Source organism: Pongo pygmaeus, chromosome 10 (genome assembly GCF_028885625.2).
Source record: "Pongo pygmaeus isolate AG05252 chromosome 10, NHGRI_mPonPyg2-v2.0_pri, whole genome shotgun sequence".
In the NCBI taxonomy this organism is placed as follows: Eukaryota; Metazoa; Chordata; class Mammalia; order Primates; family Hominidae; genus Pongo; species Pongo pygmaeus.
This window is the reverse complement of record NC_072383.2, coordinates 28638469-28664349: the sequence shown is the minus strand read 5'-3', so window position 1 is coordinate 28664349 and position 25881 is coordinate 28638469. Positions and strand designations below refer to the sequence as shown.

The 25881-nt window shown below is 39.3% G+C and overlaps 1 protein-coding gene across 23 annotated transcripts in view; it reads right to left on the bottom strand.

Annotated features, from left to right (window-relative positions):
* The window catches only part of LOC129009636 (liprin-beta-1), a 180779-nt gene that overhangs the window by 114947 nt on the left and 39951 nt on the right, over window positions 1-25881 (bottom strand). For all 23 annotated transcript variants that reach the window (XM_054442914.2, XM_054442921.2, XM_054442922.2 and 20 more), the window contains exon 2: window positions 11751-11838. The gene's annotated coding sequence lies outside the window, so the exon portion shown is untranslated. The remainder of the gene's footprint in view (window positions 1-11750; window positions 11839-25881) is intronic.

The window sequence follows — 25881 nt, the reverse complement described above, 5'->3', positions numbered from 1 at the left end:
GCTTGGCAGGTATGAACCTGTCCCTAAAATTTAAGCAATGTACTTTGCAAGCCTTTACAGTAAAGTAAGCTTTCCATACCCTCTGAGGTTGGGTGTCGTGCTATATATTAGAAAGCAGGACGAAGTATTTTAAAATAGGAAATATCTCAGTATCTCTTAATTATAGTGTCAAATACATTATCGGCCAGGTGCGGTGGCTCATGCCTATTAATCAGCACTTTGGAAGGCCGAGGCGCAAGGATCGCTTGAGCCCGGGACTTTGAGACCAGAAAATTCACGGCTCAAGAGGATACATGGGTCCAAGTCTAACTGGCCACAAGAATAGTGTCTAAAATCCTCTTACAAAACGAAAGAAAAATGAAGCAAGTAATAAACGATTTCCTAGAGAGTGCTAAAGTCCTGACACCAACAATAAAGAACAATTTTGAAGGAACAGTTAATTGCTTCAAAAATATGTCTCCTCATTATAAATTGCAAGTGGCAGAACTTACATAGCATGCAGGACAACCTCCAATTTCAAGATGGATGGGTGGGTTTTATATTGCATTACCTGGAGTCGATCTTTTCCTGCTACCTACTAATACCTCAAACAAATAGAACAACGCTGTACTTTCAGAAATGAAATAAGATCTTCATCAGATAACACTCACTGAGGGAGCCAGTCATGAGCACAATCGGTAAAAAGCCTCAGGACAAATTCCCCCAAAGGATTATTAGCCTAGATCAAGAAGTACCAAGACAAAACAATTTCCGCTTTATCCCACCTTTCAAAGGAATTCCATGGTTTTAATGCCCATTTGATTTCAATATAATATGCTTTATAAGGAACTACTTCTAAGACATTTTCAAATGGTATGGTACACATCATAGCTTTTCAGATTGTGGCACTGAAAGAAAATTCATCTCATTGCTACTGAATTCTCTCAGTCCAAAAGAAAATCAAAATAGCAATTTATTTAGTTTTTCCTCATCTGCATCAATAAAGATTATTTTAAGTACAAATCTCTAAAATAAAGAGCTCTCACCCTAGGGTACAGGTTTCCTGCATACCCACTCAGAAAGGAAAAGAAAACCCTTCAAACATCTTCACAGTTAATGTGTGTTTGGATAGTTGTTTTCAAGTTTCACTTTCATCGATCCTTCTGTCATGAGTCTTTTGGGCCAAGATTTTCCCCAAGCAGGACATGGGATGGAAAGGAGAATTTTTCTTCAGTAAAATGACTTTAGAAATCAAATTAGTACCATATTGCAACCAGCAACTTAATAATTGATTCATATAAGGATCAAAAATAGATGCTAAAACCATTGGGTGAATCACTGTCAGGGAAAAAAACATGCACACAGTCTCTAAGATTACCCCATAGGTGCCTTCTTAGTTATCAAGAGGATTAGGCACCTTTACAATGGAAAGGTCTGGTCAACACCAACTTAGCCAAGTGATTAAACTTAGCCTAGCTAATATCATGCACCTTCTGAAGAGAAGCAATGTACACTTGCTAGCAATGTTTAATCTGAATCTAATTATGAGGACACCAACAGTTAGATGAATCTAGACTATAGGATATTTTACCAGACAACTGTCTTTGACTTTTAAAACATGTTAACATCATGAAACACAAAATAAGGAAACATAAAAAAGACAACAAGAGAGCTCATAAAAGAGATGAAAGAAACATGACAACCAATTGCTATTTGTGATTTTTGATGGAATCTTTGATCAAAACCAAAAGCAAAACAAAAACCATAGTAAAGGATATTTTGGTTTTGAATGTGGACTAGGTTCTTAGGAAATTTAGGCTGAAATATTTAAGGGTAGAAGTGTCATGATATCTGCAACTTACTTTCAAATAGTCCAGGAAAAAAAAGACAGAGAGAAAACAAAGATGGAGAAAATATAAAGAAAAGCTCTAGTAAGTAGTACAGATCTCTATTAAAGTATTACATCTGTTATACTTGTATGACACTAATATCTTTTTTTTTTTTTTTTTTTGAGATGGAGTCTCGCTCCGTCCCCGAGGCTGGCACTCCAGTGGTGCGATCTTGGCTCACTGCAAGCTCCGCCTCCCGGGTTCAAGCCATTCTCCTGCCTCAGCCTCCCGAGTAGCTGGGACTACAGGCGCCCGCGACCACGACTGGCTAATTTTTTTTGTATTTTTAGTAGAAACGGGGTTTCACCATGTTAGCCAGGATGGTCTCGATCTCCTGACCTCGTGATCCGCCCGCCTCGGCCTCCCAAAGTGCTGAGATTACAAGCGTGAGCCACTGCGCCCGGCCAACAGTAATATCTTATGAGATTATATATATTTAAAACATTAAAACATTTACTCTAAATAAAACTTAGATATTAATTTGATTTCTCAAGTGATGTAAACTGGACAATTCTTTAATCTGGATTCCTTCATTCATTCTGGCACCTGCCTTTGGGTTCACAACTGGCTGCAAAGAATTTTCAGTCTCATAGATTGGTAAATATTCATCCTTTAAGTCCTAACTGTAAAAAGGCAAATTGGTTCAGTTGAAAGCAGACTAGCATCTAGGTATTTTTCCAGAACATGTAAGATTTCAGGAGTTTATCTAGCTTTTGCTGAGATTAAAAAGAATAATTTTTGCCAAATGGGGAGATAGGTCCTCTGCCCTTTGAAATTTTTGCAAGTTTCAAAGCCTGAATATCTGATGTCTACCTTCAAAATACCATCTTTTAAATTTTTTGTTTCTCACAAATCAAGAACAGCCTGACACTTACAATACTAATAATTTCTTCAAATTGTTTGGACATTTTCTTTTATTTTGAGCCGTGACAGATTGTTCTGCTTCTTCCTACCTAACAAGAAGAACAGGCATAGTCACTATATAATGTATTGTGCATTCTGGGAGACTTCTGAGAGTGAAAGAGGGTGCTCCTATAGGCTTTTTTTTTTTCTTGAGACAGAGTCTCACTCTGTCACCCAGGCTGGGGTGCAGTGGCATGATCTCTGCTCACTGCAACCTCCGCCTCCTGGGTTCAAGTGATTCTCATGCCTCAGTGTCCCAAGTAGCTGGGACTATAGGCGTACACAACCACACAGGCTAACTCTTACATTTTTAGCAGAGACAGGGTTTCACCATGTTGGCCAGACTGGTTGTGAACTCCTGGCCTCAAGTGATCTGCCCACCTTGGCCTCCCAAAGTGCTGGAATTACAGGCATGAGCTGCCATGCCTGGCCTATATAGTCTTTATTAACATTTTTAAGCATGTATCTCTTATATGATTAAAGCCATAGATCCTCTCTTAAACTAATGTACATATTCATATATACTGACCACTTGGCAAATCATTTAAAAAGTTCAAAGACTCTCCGAATCTTATTCCTCCATCCCAGGTTAAAAACGCAAGTTCTTACGTTTGGCTTCCTGGCTTCAATTTCTAGTCCGCCACTTATTTGCTCTGGATCCCGGGGAAGTTACTTAACTTCTCTGTGCTTTTTCCTTATCTACAAACTGCAATACTAATAGTATTAGCCTCAAAGGGCTGTGGTAAGAATTAGTACCTGGCACATAACAAGTGCTTACAAATTTTAGCTGCTGCTAGTTGCTGTCACATGATTCCTCTATTTTAAAATCTGCTCTTGTTCCTAATGACTACAGAATGAAGTCCAAGCAAACTACCATTAAATCTCTCTATAATCGGATCCTGAGGCAATTTTCTAGTCTTATTTCACCATACTCCCCCACTGCCCCTCACACTCCAGAACCTTTATGTTACTTGTTCCTTGTACCTTCGTGCTCCAGTGCTTTTGCTACCTCTTCTTGGAACTGCCCTAATGTGCTACTTCTCCAGTCTACCCTGCTGCCCACCTACTCCCAAATGGGCATTCAAGACCCAGGTTATATTGAAGATCCTCCGTAGAACAGAGCAGGTTGGAATTAACCTCACTCTTCCTTGTGCCACCACAGCACTTCACTTTTACCTGTAGTTACTGTACATTTTATCCAGACTTACAAAAATGTGCACTTATGTCTTTCCCTCCCACTAGACAAAAGACCCTATGTTCTGCTTATCTTTGCATGCTCCAAAGCCCCTGGCCCAGTTTCTTGTACACAGTAGCTCCATGATAAATAATTCGTAAAATGAACAGTTAATCTGCAGGAAATAATTTAAACAGATAATATCGGAAGTTGAATGTTATTTCCTTTCAGAAAACCTAACTAGCTTCTACTTTAATTAACTCTCGTCCCTGGATATTTATATGAGGGGGGTGCAGGGAGACACAGCACAGCATAGATGTTTCCTGAGTGGAAAAGCTCAGTTTTATACAATAGACAAAGCTGGTTAACAAAAGAATATCCACATCTTTCTACTTCTCTGAGTACAGACTTATAGTACAAAGTGACTTACAAAGTCACCTCTGTTTTAAATTTAAAAAGATTTTTTAAAGCCATTGCATTTCTAAATATTCTAGATGTTTAAATTCATTCATTCATTCAAATCCATTTAATGAACATTAACGTGCCGGGGCTGTGCACGAAAATGAGCATGATACATAACCTGTGTCACATGATTACCTTTCACAGTCAGACACTACTGTTTCTGCTCATTGATACACATTTATGCAAGTTAATTTAAGGAACACAGTGGGCAGGAAATGATATATCTAGGCTAAAATGATGCATGAGATTCCTAAGGTGCCCTACAGTGGGCGATCAGGCATCACTAAGAATTCTCCCTGCTCTTTCATTCATTTATTTAGGATTCATTCACTTGCTGAGGTGCCCCTAGGTGCTGGCCATCATTACCTTTCATGCCACGGACATGGGGATACATGATGTTGTTCCCATTCTCTAAATGTTCAAAGCCTGGCAGCAGGGCTAATTATCGTTTGTTCAACAACAAATGATAATTTCTTGGGCACATTTTCCTTGCCTGTCTTCATCGCACAAGAGCCTATTTAAAAACATTGGTCTGGCTATACCAGCTTACAGTTCATTTTTACCTTAAATGATTGGTTTTCTACATGAACCACACAGTGGGACTGAGAAAGTTTCCTGCCACAATAATTGGGATTATTTTGCTTCTATTATACAGTTGACACATGTGAATTGGCCACTTGCTAAAATTTGTTTGCAACCCCCACATTAGTACCTTCACACTCATTCACGGACACATGCAAAGGAGCGAGAATTCTGGGTCACCATGGCGGAGTTCCCAGCTCAGGTTGAACAAGACGATGCTCCACTTTCCTGCATCAGTTCAGCCCTCCTGCCATAAAGTGTCCTTTTCATGGTCTATTCTGTGCCACATTTTTCACGTTTGTGCTTGTTGATCAACCCTTGTGCTGTTTAAAATGGCTCCAAGCACTGTGTGGAAGCGCTGCCTGGTGTTCCTGAGGTAATGAGGCCGTGCCTCAAGGACGAAACCAGTGTGTGAGGTCAGCTTCCTTCAGGCCTGAGTTACAAAGCTGTTGGGTGTGTGTCAGTGTCAATGATTCAACAACATATGTGAAAACGGTGTCTAAACAGAAACACACATAAAACAAGGTTGTGTATTGATCAGTTGGCAAAAACACTGTGGTCAAAGGCTCGCAGGACCCTCCCTCTGCATTTCCCCTAGGAAAAGTATTTGGTCATTCAGTGTTCACAATCACTTCAGAGCACAACTACCACAAAAAACAAGAATCAACTGATTTTATCAGGTAAAGAGTGCAAAAAACCAGCCATATACCCTGAGTTCTTTCAGCTTTACCTTCTGTGAACTCAGTGGAGCCACAAAGTGAGGAAACAAAAGTCACCCTCTGGATAGAGGTACTTGGTGTTTTCTGTCCTTTTCTGTCCCCCTTGAATTACTCTCAGTCTTGCAAAGAAGAGATTGCTTTCTGCTGGCTAACAAGAGGAGAAAAGAGGTCCACAGGCCAGAGGGACTGTGGGTAAATGTAAATGGATTTTTCTTGGGTGTTGCTGTTTTCCCTTATGAGAAGTCTAATGCTTTAAGGTCTGCTACTCTTATTTCGTGCTTGATACTTGGCTTTCAATTATCCCAACCACACAGCAGGCCCAATCTTGTTCAAAGGCCTCTGTGCGACCTCAGGAAGGACCAATATAGACCATGAAGAACCAAAAATCCCACTCTTCTAAGCAAATAATGCATTCTTTAATTTCTAAAAATTTATCAAAAATAAGACAATTTAAATCTCACCAAATCATGCAAAACTTTTGAAAATGCCTTAGAATTCACATTTCTCTTGGTAGAAATGTGACCTCCTCGAGCAGGAAAACAACTTCCGGACATCAATGTGTTGGAAGCTAGCTTCCCTGTTCCAGGAATTCCATGCTTAGAACCAGAAGCATCTAACAGAGTGTTCCATCCTGTGTCTTCTTAACTCTTCCCCAAGGTTGAGATAATGTTTATTTGTTGAACAAAGCAGTCATCCAAGTGCAGATCTGTTGAAAAGCTTCCAAGCAAGTTGAGAAGCCAAAGCAAGGAGGAAGAACAGCTAATCAGAAATCAAGAGCAAGAAAAGTTACATCCAAAATAGAGTACAAAATGCCCAGAATAGCCCACAAAGACAGCTGATGACATTTTCCTCAAAAATATCTTAATATCACAGTACCAAATAGCCTAATTATGTCAAGCCAAGTATATAACAACTACTACAACAGGAAAGGAATTAGGTAAAAAACAAACAACAAGCAAGAAAAGCTGATGGAACAATAACAATTTGTGTTCTGAATCACAAATGAGAACACAGAAGACAATTAATTGTTGTACTGTAGTTAGGATTCCACCACTGGTAAGGGATTATACCTCAGCTCAAGGTAATAGTCACAAGAAACTCTCAGGGCTATTTCAATCGGAAAGCTGCTATAATTTCTACAGTGATAGCACATGTTATCTTCTGCCTAGGGACTAAATGGATCCTGCTACAATGGCTGTAGATTGCACATCCCTAATTTAAGTCTCCTCTTGGCTGTAGCAGCTCTGGGCTGTGATTTGACCAGGAGACTAGAACAGCGTTACAGTACAGAAGAAATGCAGACCACAGCCAGGGGACCCAATCTCATTTCTTTGATTACGATGCATACAGCCTTGAGCTACTGCTAAATAATAGATTTAAGAACTATTGAAATGCCTTCCCCCATTTCTCTACTCCTGAAGCAATGGGAAACTGTGGCTCACTGAAACGATGGAGTCACAACCCAGGTTTCCCCAAAATACCTTAACATTAAACCACACACCCACTAAATAGGAGTAAAAAATGTCTTGGACCCTCTTCCCCCTTCTTAAAAAACTGTTGAGGCTATATATTTAAAAGTCATCGTAGATACTTGAGCCTCCTAATTAAATGTATAAATGCATGGAGACTTCAGAGAAAAAAACACCACTTGCTCAGTTATAGAGCCAGCATGTGTGCACGCACACACACACACACGCCACTTACTTGATCATTTGCTAAATGTGCAAACTCTTCCTCTGTCTACAGTTACACGCTAGCATATCTGTCTCATAAAGGAAAAAAAAATCAAAGTCATTGGCTGCCAATTTCCTAAGAGGTGAGGAGAAAGCAAAGCAACTGAGAATGAAAAGACTGCTATGGCTTTGACAAGATGAGCAAATAGCTTCTAACAGCCCACAAACTCCATACACACACACACACATAAGCACACACACACGCAAAGCATCTGCTTGAAGAGAGAGTTCTAAAAGCCCAACTAAATCTCTATCTGATGGTAAAAGTGAGCCTAGATATTTGGTAGAAAAAGGAGAAAGCACTAAAGAAAAAAAATGGAAAAGAAAACATTTTGTGAGTTACATGATGAAACCAAGATCATTTACATATTGTCCAAGTTATCATGAACCAATTAAGCACAAAACAAACAACATGTGACACAATTCCAAATGAGACTGCCATCCCCAAGCAGTATTTTTATAATTTTTAGTACAAATTGCACAAAATAAGATTTAGTTCACAAAAGACAGTCAGGAGATAGAAAACCCCAATCCCCACATAATAATGAAAGTGATTTCAAAGACTGCAAAAAGCATACACAGAAAAGGGCGCAAAGGACAAATCCACAGTAGATGCTTTTCTTTGGGGATGACATTATCTCAGTGGCTACAAATTGCCTACTTACAAACCACTACACTACAGGGTGGAGTGATGATACAGGCAGGCCTGAGTGAATAGCTAACCATACAGTCTCACAGCCTTCCTTGGCCTAATGAAGAGAAGACAGAGATGAAGCTGGACAAGGGGCTCCCACCTCATTCTTGTACCTGGGTCCATTCAGCCTCAAAAGTGGTATAACCAGACGGCATTCACCACTATCATCCATGAACTCAAGGACCACTGGCACAGAGGAGAGACTAGGGTGTTGCCTGCACTCTTAGGCAAATGAAATTTTATATATTTTCCAGTTGCCAGAACACCTAAGACTGAAAGTATTGCCGTGAGCAGTGACTCATGCTTGTAATCTCAGCACTGTGGGAGGCCAAGGTGGGAAGATCACTTGAAGACAGGAATTCAGGACCAGCCTCGGCAATGCAACAAGACTCTGTCTCTACAAAAAATTTAAAAACCAGCCGGGCATGGTGGCACACGCCTGTAGTCTCAGCTACTCAGGAGACTGAGGTGGGAGGATCACTTGAGCCCAGAAGCTCGAGGCTGCAGTGAGCAAGGATCGCACCATTGTACCCCAGCCTGGGCAACAAACTGAGACTGTCTTTTTTTTTTAAAAAAAAAAAAAAAGGAAAAAAAGTATAATGTATAAAATTACAAATTTCCTTTGTGCAAAATGACCCTATTTTTCCGCAAATCTCAGCTCCACTGGTCTCTTGTGAACTAAGTAAACCAGTTCAGACAACCAAGAGTGTCTTCACTGACTCACCCTGGGGAGGGACATGCCAAGGACACAATGACAAATGTCTCCCTTCATCCTTCCTCTGAGTTTCAGTCTAAGATGAGGCAAGTAGAAAAAATCTTTTCTTGTTAGTATTCACTACACTTAAAAACCGAAGTCTCAGCCGGGTGCAGCGGCTCATGCCTATGATCCCAGCACCTTGGGAGGCCGAGGCGGGTGGATCATATGAGGTCAGAAGTTCATAGACCAACCTGACCAACATGGAGAAACCCCGTCTCTACTAAAAATACAAAATTAGCTGAGCATGGTGGCTCATGCCTGTAATCCCAGCCACTTGGGAGGCTGAGGCAGAAGAATCTCTCGAACCAGGAGGCGGAGGTTGCCGTGAGCCAAGATCACGTCATTGCACTCCAGCCTGGGCAACAAGAGTGAAACTCCATCTCAAAAAAAAAAAAAAAAAATCAAAGTCTCATATTTTTAAAAAGTGATCTGAAAACTCTCATAAAGTATCAGATACAAATGGGTAATCTTAGTAACAAGAATGAGAAATCAAATGACTATAATTTTTAGTGCTAGGTCTATGTGCCCTGAAGCATAATGCCAACACTATTGTAATCAATTGTTACAGCAAATTTTGGGGGCATCTTAGAGGTGGAGATTTTACCAACCCCATTTTACAAATGTGGAAGCTGACCCAGAAAGGTCATGAGACAAGAAAGTGGTGGAATTGTGATCTGAATGCAGAAAGGTCTTAAGGCAAAGCCCACATGCTCACATCCCATATTTGTTTGGGAAAATACATTTTTTCCTAGTTCTATACTTTTAAGTTCATTCTGGGCTCAAGATTCATACTTTTAGGGACTGGTTTTTCAAAACTTCCTTAAAACAATTTAGACTTAACGAATTTGTTCAGAAAATTCTTTGAGAGCTCCTTCTGAGCTCAGGCCTGCCTCAATTTTTCTTTCTCTATTCGTCTCCCTAGACACGTCAGGTCTCACAAGCTGAGTCTTCCCTGGGGCTCTTACTTTTCCAGGTTCTTGATCTGATTGGTAAGATATCCTGACAGTTTCTATGGGAATCCAGACACATCTCTCTTCTGGATCTATTTCCTCTTCCCCTACATAGTCCCTTCCTGTACCATGCAACTGAGACCCTTCTCTGCCAGGACAATAAGCCCCACCACACCACTCACATATCAGAGAGGGCTTCCACCTGGCCACACCCCACAAGAGTAATCTACAAAAACATCTTCATCTGTTCCTGTTGAGTAAGCAGCTTGGAACATCACATTGAAGCAGACAAATCAGCTGGCTACCTAAAGTTCAACATCATTCCAAAGTGCCACGAATTAAAATGACTTTAGTCCCTGAACAAACAAAATAGAATCATCACCAAAAGATATGCACAACACATTCATAGGAGCACTATTAGTAATATGCCCAAACAAGAGACTATCTAAATGTCCAGCAACTGTAAAATAGGTATACAATTGAATAGCATTAGAGCAAAGAGAACGCAAAAAATATTGTACATAATATTGCAGATTTCACAAACTTAATAAGCAAAACAAGCTAGACACAAAGAATATTGACTGTATGATTCTATTCATAAAGACAAACTAAACAAAGGCATCATAAGGCAGGATACCGGTTGCTTCTGGAGCATGAGGGGAGGAGGGCTCTGGGGTGCTGGTAATTTTCTACTAATCAAGGTGCTGATTGAAGAGGTGTGTCCACTTTGTGCCATTTATTCCCTCAAGCTATCCACTCAATGATGTGTGCACTTTCCTCCACGCATAAGGTCCTTCTGCAAAGAGCTGACTGAGACAGACTCTTGAAAGCATCTGGTCCGTGCCCTTTGGTCGGCATAAGATCAACTGTTTCCCATGGACGTTAGATAGCTCATGGACACAGAGGAAATTCCTGAAAGGACTGGAACTGGACATCAGATCTCTTAGCTCCCCATACAGGTACCAAAGCTGTGTGACAGGATGTTTCTCTAACTTCCTTCCTTTCTGTGACTCCAGCCAAGGTTTTAAAGGGTGAGAAAGACATTCCTATTATGAATACGATCCAGAAGGTTCCAATCTCTTATTGACATCCATGCCAGGAAAAGCATCTAAGCACGCGTTAGGATATGGCAAATCAGAGAAAGTCAGACAGTTCACACTCACTGGCTAGGTGACCGTCAGCACGCTCCTTACCTGTCTCATATCCTCATCCAGATCACTGAAGTGTTAACTGTTACCCTGCAAGGGTGCCTTGAAGATAAGGTAATAAGTAGTGTCAGGGCCATGCCTGGTACACGGCAAGCATTCAGAAACACTATTTGTAGAATGAATATGGAATCAAATTAATCAAATGCTTGTCACTTGGTAGAAGCTCAATAAATAGTAGTTATTATTACTGAGCAAGAGAAATAGGGAGGAAGTGGGTAAATATGCTTGTGGGCAGCCAACACCTCATATTCTAAGCCTACTGGGCCATTAATGGGTCAACTAGCAATTCTCGCTGGTGTAGATAAGGTGGTGAAATGGTCTGTGAGATGAAGAGTGATGAAGGACTCGAGAAGAGGGCTGTGCTTTTTATTTTATGTTTATTTTTATTTTATGTTATTTTATGTGCTTTTTATTTTATGTTTATTTTATGTTTTGTGTTTTCCTTCTCAATGCCAAATAAAGATTTGCTCATCGCCTGCCACACCTCGTCTAAATCCTACAGCCACCTATGTTATTCACACTACTCTTAGAATTTATAGGTTTTAAAATGGGGAGCGGATACAAACACTCTTAGACTTAATGAGTAGACTCACTAGAGTCAAGTAACTTTACTTCTGGAAAAAAATTCACACACACTGAGAGGAAATTGCAGGCTTTAGAGAGTCTGAAACAAATCATGGCCAGAAGTGAGTTCACTTACGTTTTTAAAAAGCAGGTTTAATGCTGATTTATTTCAGTTCTTCAAATCTTGGATGTACTTAGCAAAGTGATCCACACGTTCTTTTATACTGAAAAGAAACAAACACAAAAACGACAAGTTAAAATTATAGCACATCAGAAAAAATAAAAGTGGCAAATGGCTGATTATATAAAGAATATTAAACTAGATAACATGAGTGTAACTAAAAACAACAAAACTTGTTAAGGACTTCCTTCCATCCGTCCTTTCTCTCCTATCCTCCTTCTTCCTTCTTCCTCGTCCAGCACTCCAGCCTTCTCTCCCTTCCTTCCTCAGTTACTGGACAACCTCAAATATTCCCTGATGACTAATTTTTCTGCTGAAGCCACCATCGTTAATTTTTATAGCACAAAGTAGTAGTAGCACATGGTAGGTACTCTATGAATGTTGAGTAAATGAATGAACCACAGTTTTACAATATTTTGTCATTAAGGTAAAAAAAATAGGAAATGTCCACAATTTATTATTTTGTTGTCCAACAGGAACAAGTTGTATAAAATATGTAGAAACACATACACTATTTTTCAGACTTGCGTTTCTGATTCTCTTATCTCTTGAATAACTCATACTTAGGGGAAAATCCCCATTAGTATATACAGGAACATATATCCTCACCATGATACAGTAATAAAATATATTTTGGTACTAAAAGAATATTTAAGAACAGTGAACGTTCCTTTTGAGATGCCCTCTCTTCAAACCTCAGAACTATCTGCATCCAAAGGAGAAAGCAAGGTGTCTCCAAGTTAAATACCACAGATATTCCCATACTTGTTTTACAAATGCATAAAGAGTCAGGGCCAGTTCTAGACAAAATTATGACATACGGATGTGGCTGTTTCCTTCCTTCTATCTGTCCTTGTGAGGATTCATTAACCCCAGATCCTTCATGAGGACATTTTTTATTTAAAAAAAAAAAAAAAGCTTCAGAAAAGGCAGGTGCTTAACAGTGAATAAAATGCATTACTGGTTATGGCATTTCAGGAATGAATGTGGGTGTGGATTTTCATCGTGGAATTTCTCAACACCCCATCAAATCACATCAGGTAAGTATCTGTCCATTCTGCTTTCTCCTACCACTGGCTTCACATATGGCCCATATATACACACCAATCCCAGCAAATTTTAAGCAATTTATTATATATAAACAGGCAAGCTCAATTTTAAGACTAGGATGTGCTCTGAAAGTAAACAGTCATGTTAATGAGCAGTTTTCAAAGTGAGCTCCTAGGAATCCCACCCTAAGGGGCTTCTGAGAGCAGAGGCAGAAGTGAGTGGATGTGCAGCCATGAGCACAGCGATTTCACTTTCATCTGTTTCAGACTTAGACACTTAGACCCAAGATTTAGTTGGAGAAGTGGTTCCTTGAGCTGCTTATGAAAGAGCTGAAACAATCAATGTTACCAAAGAATAATTAGATTAAAAGCTAGTGCAGAAAATCCCAGTCAGTCCACAACACAGCTGATCTAACACCAAAATCCAACCACCACCTGTCATAGGGCCTTTATGGTAAAATACAAGTCCCAGCCTGAGTCCCAGGGCAGAGGTCAGCCCGGGTCTGAGCAGACAGGAGCTGGGCCTTCTCTTCTTCCCTACTCAGCCCCCTCATCTCCTGCTCTGGGACGTCATGAGCAGAAGGAAGGGCACCTACACTTCCATGAGGACTGAGTCGACAGTAAGAGGGCAAGATTAGGCTGCAGGGGGCCTGCAGATGTTCACAAGATGGAGAAGCAGAGGTCTCCAGCAGAGAACAAGACATGGCAGGTTTCTGGAAGTCAGTCACTTCCCAGGCCCTGTCCCGATCCCTACCAGCCTCTTTGCTGGGAATTCCATGTGCAAGGTTTACACGCTTCACCTGGATCAGGGCTCTTGGCTAGGAATGAGAAAGGAGAAAATTAGTAGAACAGTTTAAAAAGAAGAAGAAGAAAAAAACCTATGTTCTATAAAATCCAATTCAAAACAATATGTAAAATGAAAAAAAGCGGTGGGGGATGGGGCGGAGATCGGAGGAGGATTATGAGAAAATAAGCATTGCCTGAATGTGCTCCAGAGAAATTCACATTAACTAACAGGCACTGAGTATATTCAATCCCTCCCTCAGCACAGAGCTCTGATTATTTGGCCTAACCGGGACTGAATACACAAAAACATTTATAAACATGAACCATTATATTTTTTGAGTTTTCATCATAGGACTTGTTTAAGTAAGTCAAAGATGTTCTTTGTTCTACAGTTTTGATCAAATGAAAAGAGACTTTAGTCATTTCCTCAGAAACAGACTTAAGCTATAAATACTAACTAACCAACATAGCCACTCGCAAAAAATCTAAATGACAAGTTTAATTTGAAAACAAGAACACATTATCGAACTGAAAAGTAAGCCATAAAAAAATCCAAACCCATGCAAACAACATTCCTAGAAGAAAAACTCTTAGTGAAATGACAAGCATAAATACAAATAGCTTTTTATTTGACTCACAAACCTATCCCATACATAGAGAAGCAAAAAAGAAACCAGTCTATATTTGGGTCCATTTAATCAAACAAACTCTTAACATCCTGCCCACAACCTCAGGTCTCAAATTCCAAGATAATTCTCCAACTGTTAAATAAGTGATTTCTATGGATCTCTTTGAGATAAAAAACACATTTGTTACCATTGCTTATTTTCTAAATCCCTTTGCTATCCTAAAGTATGACCATCATGAGACTAACATGTTAAACAATCATTAAAAATCAAAGTTTCTGTTTATTATAACACATAATGCCATATTTCAGCCTTCAAAACGAAATGGAATCTACAGTCTCTTTTCAGATATGACTTAAGTGTCTAAAACAAGGGTCTGTAAGAAGGCCAAATGTGAGTCTGCCACCTTTTTTGTAAATAAAATTTTATTGGAAAACAGCCACACCCATACATTTAGATTTTGTCTGTGGTTGATTTTTCCAAGACACAATGACAGAGTTGAGCAGTAGCAACAGAGACCATAAGATCCACAAGTATAAAATGTTTATATCTGGCCTTTTAAGAAAAGATTTGCTGACCTCTGGTCTAAAAAACCTGCTACTTCAGTAGACTGTCTTAAAAATAAGAAATGCTAATCCTAGTGTAGTCATGTTGCCGGATAACTACCTAAGTCACTTAACCTTTAACTGCTTTAATTTTTTCATTTATGATATACTAATTGCGATATTTGTTGGGAACTTATATACCAGGGAATATTTTAAGAGCTTTACTCTTAGTAAATAAACAACAAATTTGTTCATTTAATTCTGACAAAAATCCTAGGAAAGAAGTAAATTATTTCTACCTTCTAAATGAGATAATCGAGGCAGAGGGGTTAAATAACTTGCCCAAGGTTAAGTAGTGGAGAAATCAGGACCAGAACCCACGCAGTCCAGCTCCAGAGCTCATTTCTTAATCTTTATGCTATGTTGATAATACTTTCCATTTTATAAATTATACAAAATAAAATCTCAAAAGGTCTGTTAGTTATGTTAGGTCAATCCAGTAAAATATACCTCTGTACAATTTAGGTTAAGATACCTAAAATAAGACTATACATGGACTTCCATGGACTTTTAAGACCCATCTAAGATTAGAGCTAATCTTGGGGTACTGGGAATATAAAAGCCTATCATATTCTTTATTTTTTAGCATAAGTAATCAAAGAATCAAGCTAACTAACCAATATCTATGTTTTCCTTGATAAGTAAGGCCTCTCCAGGAAGTTCAGGCCCTTCAGAAAGGCTTCATTTAGGAGGAAGACTTAGCAGAGAGACTCTAAAGTTTGTTCCCATCTAGTCTTACCCTCCACCAAGTTTCCATCTGAGAAAACGTTGAGTAAGCATCAACAGAATTGACGGAAAGATTGTTCTCATAGCCTGGCAAAAAGAGCTCTATCCAGCCACAACCATCACACGGTCAGGAAGATGTCCCCTTGCTGAATCACCCCCACCACTTCCTGAAGTTCTCTGGGATTTTGGGAGGAAATATGTCACCTAAATGTGACTCAGTGCCCTTCTGTACTGAAAGATAGGTTTATATGATTCCAAATAAATAGAGAGAAAATATAGCACTAAATTACTCATCACCAATTCATGTGCAGAGATGCTCTTAACCTTTTTGTTGTTTTGGGCTTTTTTTTTTTTTTTTTTTTTAAAGAGACAGGGTCTCACTTTGTCATCCAAGCTGGAGTGCAGTGGTACAATCACAACTCGCTACAGACTCAAAAGCCTGGGCTCCAGCAATCCTCTTGTTTCAGTCTGCTGAGTAGCTAGAATACAGGTGTGCAAGCTTGACTAGTTTATTATTTTATTTTTTTGTACTGATGAGGTCTCACTTTGTAACCCAGGCTGGTTTCTAACTCATGGTTTCAAGTAGTCCTTCCACCTCAGCCTCCCAAAATGCTGGGATTACAGGCATGGGCCACTGCACCCAGCCTTTAACCTTCTTTTTAATCACGCTAGTCTCCAACTGGTTTTCAATGTCTGCAGAGTAAAGTCTAGATCCTTGAGTTTGATATTAAAGACCTTCCACATCTTGTCTTTCTAACTTTTCCCACCTCATCTCCTTCTATGTTTGGTCTTCATGCCTCCAGGATGACCGGCTTTTTCTTCAGTATATCATATCTACTCCTGTTTCTGAGGCCATACTCATTCTGTACCCTTTGTTAAAGACCCTATTTTCTCTTCTACTACCAACATCAAAACCTCTACTAGCAACACACTCAAAACCATATTTGTGGCTCAAATATGGTTTTGGCTTCTTAGATCTTGCCCAAATCATGAAGCCTTTTCATATTATGTCCCTATGTAGTCTTCATTTTCTCTCATTGCCAACACCCGTTACTATTTCCACCACCCATTCATTCGGGTATTTAATCACATATTAACGTTCACTGTTTAAATATTCCAAAAGTCTGTTTTGCTTTCTCAATAAGACATTGTTTCTCAAATAACAGATTCTTTCAAATAGATGCTTGGCATTTTCAAATTGTAGATGAAGAGTCCCTGACAAGTAGAGCTAACTTAGCTGAGAAGCAAATTCAAATCACAAGCTTGGGCTGTGTTAGTTACATGGAGCCCAGCCAACCAATAAACATCTGCATTCCAAGAAAGCTTTGTTTTCTGACTATCTAGTAACTCTTATGAGCAAACTTCAAACTTATTTCTTTGTGGGATTGTTAGAAAAAAGCCAGCGGTCAGTCCTAGCCATGAAAGTGAAGATCAAGTGGTACAAGGAAGTGACAGCCCTTAGCCAATAAAATAAATAGACATTAAAGAGATGAAGAAATTACATGTTATGGTATATCTGCAAATCTGAGGATGGATGAGGGCTTGGGATTCATCCCTCATGCTTTAAAGGGTTTAGTGTGCAGTTTTTTCTGTGTTGCCACAGTACTAAGCACTGTGCAGTAAATACTAGCTCAATGAATAATCTGATAATCCCATGTCCCAAAGTCCTCAGTGAACCCATTTTCCATGCCAAAATAAAAGTCAATGTAGTCAATTTCCCTCGAGGTTGCAAAATTTTAGTATTTGCATTATCTATTGACATATTACATCAAACAAGGCCCACATGTTTTTAAATTAACATGTTGCTTTGCAATCATATTTGAAGTGTTTAGTAATGGCTTGCTTTCTTTGCCAATACTGCCAAATTATTTTTATTTTCCACAGTAAGATCCTAATTCAAAGATTCTGAGCAGTTGTGGAATTCAAAAGTTGTCATTCTTTGAAAATTTTGACTGAATTGACTGAAATGATTAAAGTCTGCCATAAAGTTTTATATAAAAGTAAACATATGTACAGTAATATGCTGTGTGAGACTGTACTGGCAGCCTAGTGAAGGAAAGAACATGTTTCAGCTTCCAGGTATACCAATTATAAACCAATTTTTCTTTGTGGCAAATACTTTAAAACTTTATTTTATATGAGAATAATATGGACTGAAGTGCAAAATTTACATAACAATGTATTAAAACTATATAAAAATATGAATTATAGTGTAAAAATTACATAACAATATATTTAAACAGTGGGTTTCAACTCAGTTGGGGGCAAGAACTTTAGAGTAGATGTTCTCATTATTTGTACACTTCTTGAAGCATCAGGGTAGAAATCAGAGATTGTGGATTACAGTCAGTCATCATGTCCTCAGAGGAAAAAAGCATTCTATAAATGTCCTGAAATATGTCCTATCCTTTTTGAAAATGTGAGAGAAATGACTGCGCCACTCTCAAAATTCGGGCACCCATACCTAAGAAATCCTGTAAAATCAAGTATTTTCACTAAATCACTAACCAATGTGTTATTGCAAATATCACTCAAAAAATATGAAGTCAAACCACTGAGATCCCACAAGCATTGTGAAAGGCTATTCTGAACTAATGTGAATTTTGTATAGTGATTGAATTAAAACAATGACTTCAGCCCACTGGTATATAACACTTTATAATGTTAGTAGAACTGCAGGAACTAACATACCCCAGTGAGGTCATCATAGGTCTGAAAAGTGGGTTGGCCCATTATGAATTCTATCATTACTGACCCAGCAAGAACAGTAGCGACTCTTTCCCATAAAATGCCCCACATGGAATAGGCACATTTTCATTGTCAGATTACAACCATGATCTCTGCATCACATGTGTGTTTAAGGAAAAAAAAATGGATTGGTGGGTTCATCTCCTCCCCCATTTTCCCTCTCATTTTACCACGGACCAGACTGATAGATGCTTTTTCGGTGGGCAAATTGGCAATTGACAATGCTCATCGAAAGCCCTAAAAATATAATAGCCTTTGGCCCATCATTCTACATTTATTAGACTTACAAGAAAAACCTGGAAAAATGAGCAAAGATAAATATATACTCTTTTCACAAGAATGTTATAATATTTATAATTAAAAAATGGAAACAATCTAAATGTCTGTATACTGAGGTACATCCATCAGAATATTAAGCAGAACCAGGTTACAGGAGTGGTTACCAATAATTCATGACATAGAAGGACACTCATGATATACTAAAGGATTTGCTTTTTCATAAATATACACACACATAAAAGTCAGGAAGAATATGGTTTTCAACACTTTCTTCTTCTCCTTCGTCACAGATCCCAGAGCAGTCTACTACCAGTAACATCTTTAATTAGAAAGAGATGTGGGAGGGGAGATGAAAGGAGAGGTATATGCACATTTTTATTTATTTATTTATTTATTTTTGGAGACGGAGTCTCACTCTGTCGCCCAGTCTGGAGTGCAGTAGCACCATCTCGGCTCACTGCAATCTCTGCCTCCCGGGTTCGTGCCATTCTCCTGCCTCAGCCTCCCGATTAGCTGGGACTACAGGCGCCCGCCCCCATGACCGGCTAATTTTTTTTGTATTTTTAGTAGAGACGGGGTTTCACCATGTTAGCCAGGATGGTCTCGATCTCCTGACCTCGTGATCCGCCCACCTCGGCCTTATGCACATTTTTTCAAAACCCCTCCCACCCCCAGTCAGTGGGTCTTGTGTCTCCCTCTGAGGTATGCTATCATACGACAACATGTTGACAGTGGTTGCTACTGTGTGGCAGGATTTCAGATTAATGTGATTTAATTTTTCATTTTGTTTATCCGTATTTTATAATTTTATTATAAACATTAGGTATTGTTTTTGTCAAAGGAAGCAAGCAAGATGACTTAGAGGGTAGAGTTTGAAATCAATCAGCCTGACTTTTAATACCTCATGTCCACAACTTTTAGCTATATGATCTGTCAAGTTACTTAGCCTATCTAAGCCTCAAGTTTTCTCATCCAACAAACAGACAGGAGAGTATCCAGCTATTTTATTATTAGAGAAGCTAACAGAACTGCATATTTGATAAAGGAATGATTACTATATAGTATGTAAAATACAACTTTATTTAAGTGTATATATTTTAAGAAAAAAATTGAAATCCTAGTCTTATTGGGAAAAATAAATAAATATATGGTGAAAATTTCATCTGCAATGGTAACCAAAAATGCATATTAAACAGCCATGAGTTACCATTTTACATATACCAAAACACACAAAAAATCCTAACACTCACTGGTGGCGATGTTGTAGAACTCTAAATAACAATAAGTAATTGGAAATATCTGAATATCCATTATTAGAGGGATGGTAAATGGTTTAATTAATTTGGGGAAGGTAGAGCAATAAAATTAAGAAATTATCAAGGCTATAATGCTAAAGACCATGGAGAACAGTATCTAAAATATCTATACTTGGAAACTGTATAAAATGTAGGCTGGACGCGGTGGATCACACCTGTAATCCCAGCACTTTGGGAGGCCGAGGCAGGTGGATCATGAGGTCAGGAGTTTGAGACCAGCCTGGCCAACATGGTGAAACCCTGTCTCTACTAAAAAATACTAAAAAGTAGCCAGGCGTGGTAGCCGGCACCTGTAATCCCAGTTACTCGGGAGGCTGAGGCAGGAGAATTGCTTGAACCTGGGAGGCAGAGGTTGCAGTTAGCTGAGATTGTACCATTGCACTCCAGCCTGGGCAACAGGGCAAGACTCTGTCTCAAAAACAAACAAACAAAAAAATGTAGATATATGCACAGGAATGATTGAGGTGAGTAGGAACATGTGGGAATGAGGAGGGGAGACTTCTTGACAGAAGGCCAGTGGGCAGGAAAGCAGAGGGGTGAATTAAAGAGTGCCTTCAGCAGTCAGACCAGAAGGCATAGTCAGCCATCCAACTATTTATGTATAGCCATACAACTATTTATGTTGTATGAAAGATAATACAAGACTTCTACTTTGTAGGTGTGTTTACAGTATTTAATATATCAGTGCAATGTGTATATTATTTATAATAAATATACATACTGAAGGAGATGCTCACAAGTTTGATGACAGCAGTACCCCTGATGAAAAAGGTTCAGAGCCCACTGCAGAGGGCTTTAAAGCGGGAGAAAAATCAACATCAAATTAGAATTTCAAAAAGATCATTCTGGAGACCACACCAGAGGATGAATTTGGAGGCAGGGGATGCAATTATGGTTTCAGGGCCATGAACTAGCAGTGAGAATGCAGGGAAGAGGAAAACTGAGAAAAGCATTTAGGGGATTCAGTTGCAGCATGAAGGAGCAGACATCACTGATGACTCTATGACTCTGGTTTCTGACCTTTTCCTCTGTGGTAACAGAGAATTCAGAAGACATAAAGTGGCGGGGGGTGCATAATTACATTTTTATCACATTTGAGTTCAAAAAGCCTATGGAACCTCTTGGTGAATACATATACAACGTAGTTGGAAAAACAGGTCCGGAAAGTTTAGTAAAAATCCCTGGGTTCATTCATGGTTGAACTTCATCCGTTTAAAAGTGGTCAGCAACAAGATGGGTTTTTGATAAATTCACTGGGAAAGAACACAGGTCATGGAAGCAAAGCCATTAAATAATTTTAGGAAGGAAGTTTCTAAAAGATGGGAAAAGTCTGGGAGAGGATGGAAGGAGAAGGCTGGTTAGGGAAGCCGGCTCTGCTAAGTGACTCACTACACCCACAAGCCCTCAGTGATTGAGAACATCCTGGCATCATATCTGCTTCTAAAGCAAAACAAGGCCCCTCCACTTCCATCCCTCATCCTTACACAGTTGGAAGCTGAATTAGATGGGCTTGGTGAAGAAAGATGTAACACTGGCATTCTTAACTTCTACAGAAATCAGTAATTAAACACACTATCCTAAGCTTAATATATCAAGACATTCTAGAAAAAGAACATTCTCCTCTGCAAACTTTGATTTTTAAATAGTCAACCAATACAAAAAAGAATACAGCAGTACTTTTTGAGATTAAGAGCAAAATCTCCCTAATGAACCAGAAAACATGAAAAAATAACTTCTAAGACTACTGTGGCTACATTTGCCTAACTGCCTGACCAGCATTAATGACAACTTCTCTTTCTTATGAGATCCCATGACCCTTCTTCTTTACGACACCATCAAGGGCTGTAGCTTTTTGAGGCCACTATGGGTCCATGCCATGTACTGTCTTAAGAGGAAAGATGAGTTAGATTAAAGGCAAATTTTATCCTTTTCCCATTGCCCTTAAAAATTAAAAAGTCTGGCTGGGCACCGTGGTGAGAGCCTGCAATCCCACCTACTTGGGAGGCTAAGGCAGGAGGATTGCTTGAGCCCAGGAGTTTGAGGCCAGCCTGGGCAACATAGCAATACCCCATCTCTTAAATTTTTTAAAGTCCAGAATGTCTCCATAATGATATGGGATATAAACTTCTCTTGGGTTTCAATCAGTGTCCCGACAATATCTACTTGATCTGAATGCCGAGCCAGGATTAAACTTCACTGAGATTAAACAACCTTTCCAGACTTTAAAATACCTTAAGTATTTTAAGTTTTAAAACAATTTATTGTTTAAGTTGGATTTACCAGTTTATTTTTTTTCCTGAAACTTTCATTATGGAAAATGTCAAAGATGTACCAACATAAGTAGATTAAGACAATGAAGTGCCAAGTACCCATGACCAGCTTCAATAATCACCACCCATGCCAATCTGGTTCCATCTATCCTCCCACCACTCACACTCCCATATTATCTTGGAGCAATTCCAAGAAATCCTATCATTTCTTCCATGAATATTTTAGTACATATGTCTAAAAGGTAATTGTAAGACTATTATCATATTCCCCCAAATTAGCAATAATTCCTGTTGTTAGGGAGAGGAATTTCTATGCCAGCATCACCCCATTTCTAGTCAGTGATCACATTCCCAATTATTTTATAAAAGTTGTATCTAAAAACCAATGTTTAAATTAGGGTTTCATTAGGACCCACCACTGTGGTTGGTTGATAGATCTTTAAACAATGTTTCAATCTACAGGTTCCTTCTTCATCTTTTTTCTTTTTCCTTCCAAGTTATTTATTGAAGAAACTGAGTTATTGGGCCTGTAGAGTATCCCATGGTCTGAATTGTATTTGCAGGTACAATTTAATACATTCCAGTTCACCTTTAAAATTCATGTAGGTTAATTTTTCCTTATTGATATTCTGCCCTTTATTGATATAGATTAGAAAGACAGAACAAAACCAGTGTGCATTCCTCTTCTGCTAACACTGAGTAATATGGAAGATAAACTGAGGCACAATGTGCAAAGGTGCCATAAAATTGCCTTTGGGGCAGGAACAGACTTATTATAAAGTAGTATTTAGACCCTAGGAACAGGGGTAGGAAACATGTTCCAGACGGATCCTTTCTTTCCCTCCTCAACTCCCTTTTCTGGTACAGAGCGGTTAGTACGATGGGCTCTGGGATTTGGCCGAATCCCAGCTCCACTACTCGCTGACTGTGTGGCCTTAAACAAGCTGACTTAACTTCTCTGTGCTTCAGGGTCCTTATCTATAAAATGGAGATTCCATAATTCCCACTTACTGTGTGAGAATTAAGTGATGTAATTCACATAGAGAGCTTGGCAAACAATAAGCCCTCACCCACTCCCCCAAAAGTCCTTGTTATTATCCATTTTTAGTAGTTGTTATCTGTAATTAAAAGTTAAAATCTCCTCCTCAAACTAAAGCTTAACTTTGAGGAACTACCTCTTTTCTTCATCCCTGCCCCCCATCACTATTCTAAATGGGGTTTTATCCTAAAGGCTTTTGATTCACTTGAGTTTTTACCAATTTCTGTCTAGAACAGTACTTCTGAAGAAAACCCATCCCTGCTATGCAATAATATACCTTCCATATTTTGCAAACAGCAGGTGGAGTCAGCCGTCGTGGAATACAATCACAGAGCTAATCTTCTGTGGAAGAAGCATTCAAGTGAGAGACAAAGTTTTTTCTTTGACTATCATGGGCCAAACATAGCATGTGGCCACAAAAACCTTCATAAGTTCTAATCTGCTGGGCTTGGTGGTGGCGGTGTCAGAGGTATCCTATGGTCTTAGGTTTTAGTTATTAATAATGTGAAAGTTATCATTTAAAAAATGTATTCGATACCTACCACTGGGCTACATGGTGTAGGGAACCAAAAAAACGTAATAGTAAGGTAAAGTCTCTTTCTGGGAAAAAAAAAAAATTTCATGATCCATTAGAAGAAGCATATTAATGACCTATAATGTAATCTAACATAATATGGTATGGCTGTCACATGACATGGGCAGATGAAATACTAGGAAAAACCAGGAAAAAATAACTTATAATTAAGGGTAGTTATGGGGGCTATTTAAGAAGGAAAAGTGAGTAAGATGGAGAAATAACATGGTTAAGATGTAGCAAGATGAAAACAGATGGCAAAGTAGTGTTCAGAGAGGAAAATTCAGGTTAGTACAATCATAGGGTCCAGGGAATGAGACAGCTTCAGAGAAGTCGTGAAGACAAATGATTGTAGGGGTTAAAAGGAGTGAAGAAGCAAGAGCAATGAACGTAGACCCCTTCACTGTTTATAAACTCAGTATGAAAGAACGAAGAAAAGACGGGACACCGGGACACGGGCAACAGCACGGAAGGAGGAGTCATTAGCTATGTGCTTAGGAAGGGGGACATCCTGAATGTTTTTATGAAGATAAAAGGTGGAGAGAAAACAACCGGACACGTGAGACAGGAAGGGAAAGAAGCGACCCTGGAGACAAAGAAATGCTGGCAAATGAATATAGAGAAATATGATGAGGTGAAAAAAGAAAGAGAAGCCCTAGAATCAAGATGACCAGCTGCCAGATGTGTTTTGTTCTAGCCCACACAGTATTTCCAAAAATGTGACTTCAACATGTAGAGATTTCACTAGAAAACCAGGAATTTGATTTTTCTAGAGAAAACAGAAGATGGGGCAATACTGAGCCCAGCTTCCCCCGGACTCCAATCAGTGCTGCCCCTCCTTGGGCAAGGCCAGCATCCTGCAAGTCTACAACAGCCCCTGCCTAACACCCCTTTCATTTCAATAATTTCGATGGCCCCTGTTGACATTTGAATTGTGTCCCCTAACCCAGATCTTCTCAATAAAATAAGGTAGTGATGTCATCCTTAGAGATTGAGTGGAGACTGCAGACTGGGACTTAAAAACTGTGCAAAAAGCATTCTAAGAGCTATTGAAGGAAATGGGTTGGAAGTCAACAGCAGATGAAGAATCAAAGGACTGCCGTCTATTAATTAGTCTGCTGAAGAGACAGCAGTGATTCATCATTTTGCCTAGCAGTGCCCTACAGCCTGGAAGCAGCAGTCACAGGGCAGTCATGGCACAAGACAGGAAGACAAAGGGTTCTGGGGGCTACCAGCATCCTCGGTGAGGTGACTGGCCAGCACCTGGCCTTGACGGGGAGTCAAAGGGGCTGGTAGCCTGGGACAATAGGAGAGGATGTAATGAAAACAAAGAGCAGATTAGGAAGAGGGAGGGAGAGAGGCGGTAGAGACCTGGAAAGCAAGAAGAGAAAGTTTTCCCTAGAATTCTTCTGGCAGGAACTTGAAAATATTATCTGTATAAAAATATTAGCTGACAGACACACATCAAAGGCCAGAGGGAAGATGAATTTGGAGACTGTAGGAGAAAAGTGAAAGCACATATAATTAGCACAAGAGGGACAAGTTAGTCATGCAAAAATTTACCTTTAAGGTCCTTCATCTCCCTGCCATTCAACTTCCAGAAATCAACTAGAAAAGAATTTTCTTTAAACAACAACAATGACAACAGTGAAAACAAGACCAGACTTGGTAAATCATAATGAAAAGGGCTCAGAGAATTTTATTTTTGTGAAAGGAGCTATGTGAATGTTTAAGAAGACTATTTCTAAACTACACACTTGACTCCCTTTCAAATATCCTTACATACAATTTTGGAGATAAAAAGTACACTCATTCTGTCTTCTTATATGCAGAGGACTGTATATATATATTATCTCAAGTTTTGAAGAAGAAAGATCAAAAGTTCAAAGTTAAGTAATTTCTCACTGTCTCACAGGTTGAATGCATGTAAAAAGGTAAGCATTGGCCAGGCACGGTGGCTCACGCCTGTAATCCCAGCACTTTGGGAGGCCGAAGCAGGTAGATCACACAAGGTCAGGAGTTCGAGACCAGCCTGGCCAATATGGTGAAACTGTGTCTCTACTAAAAA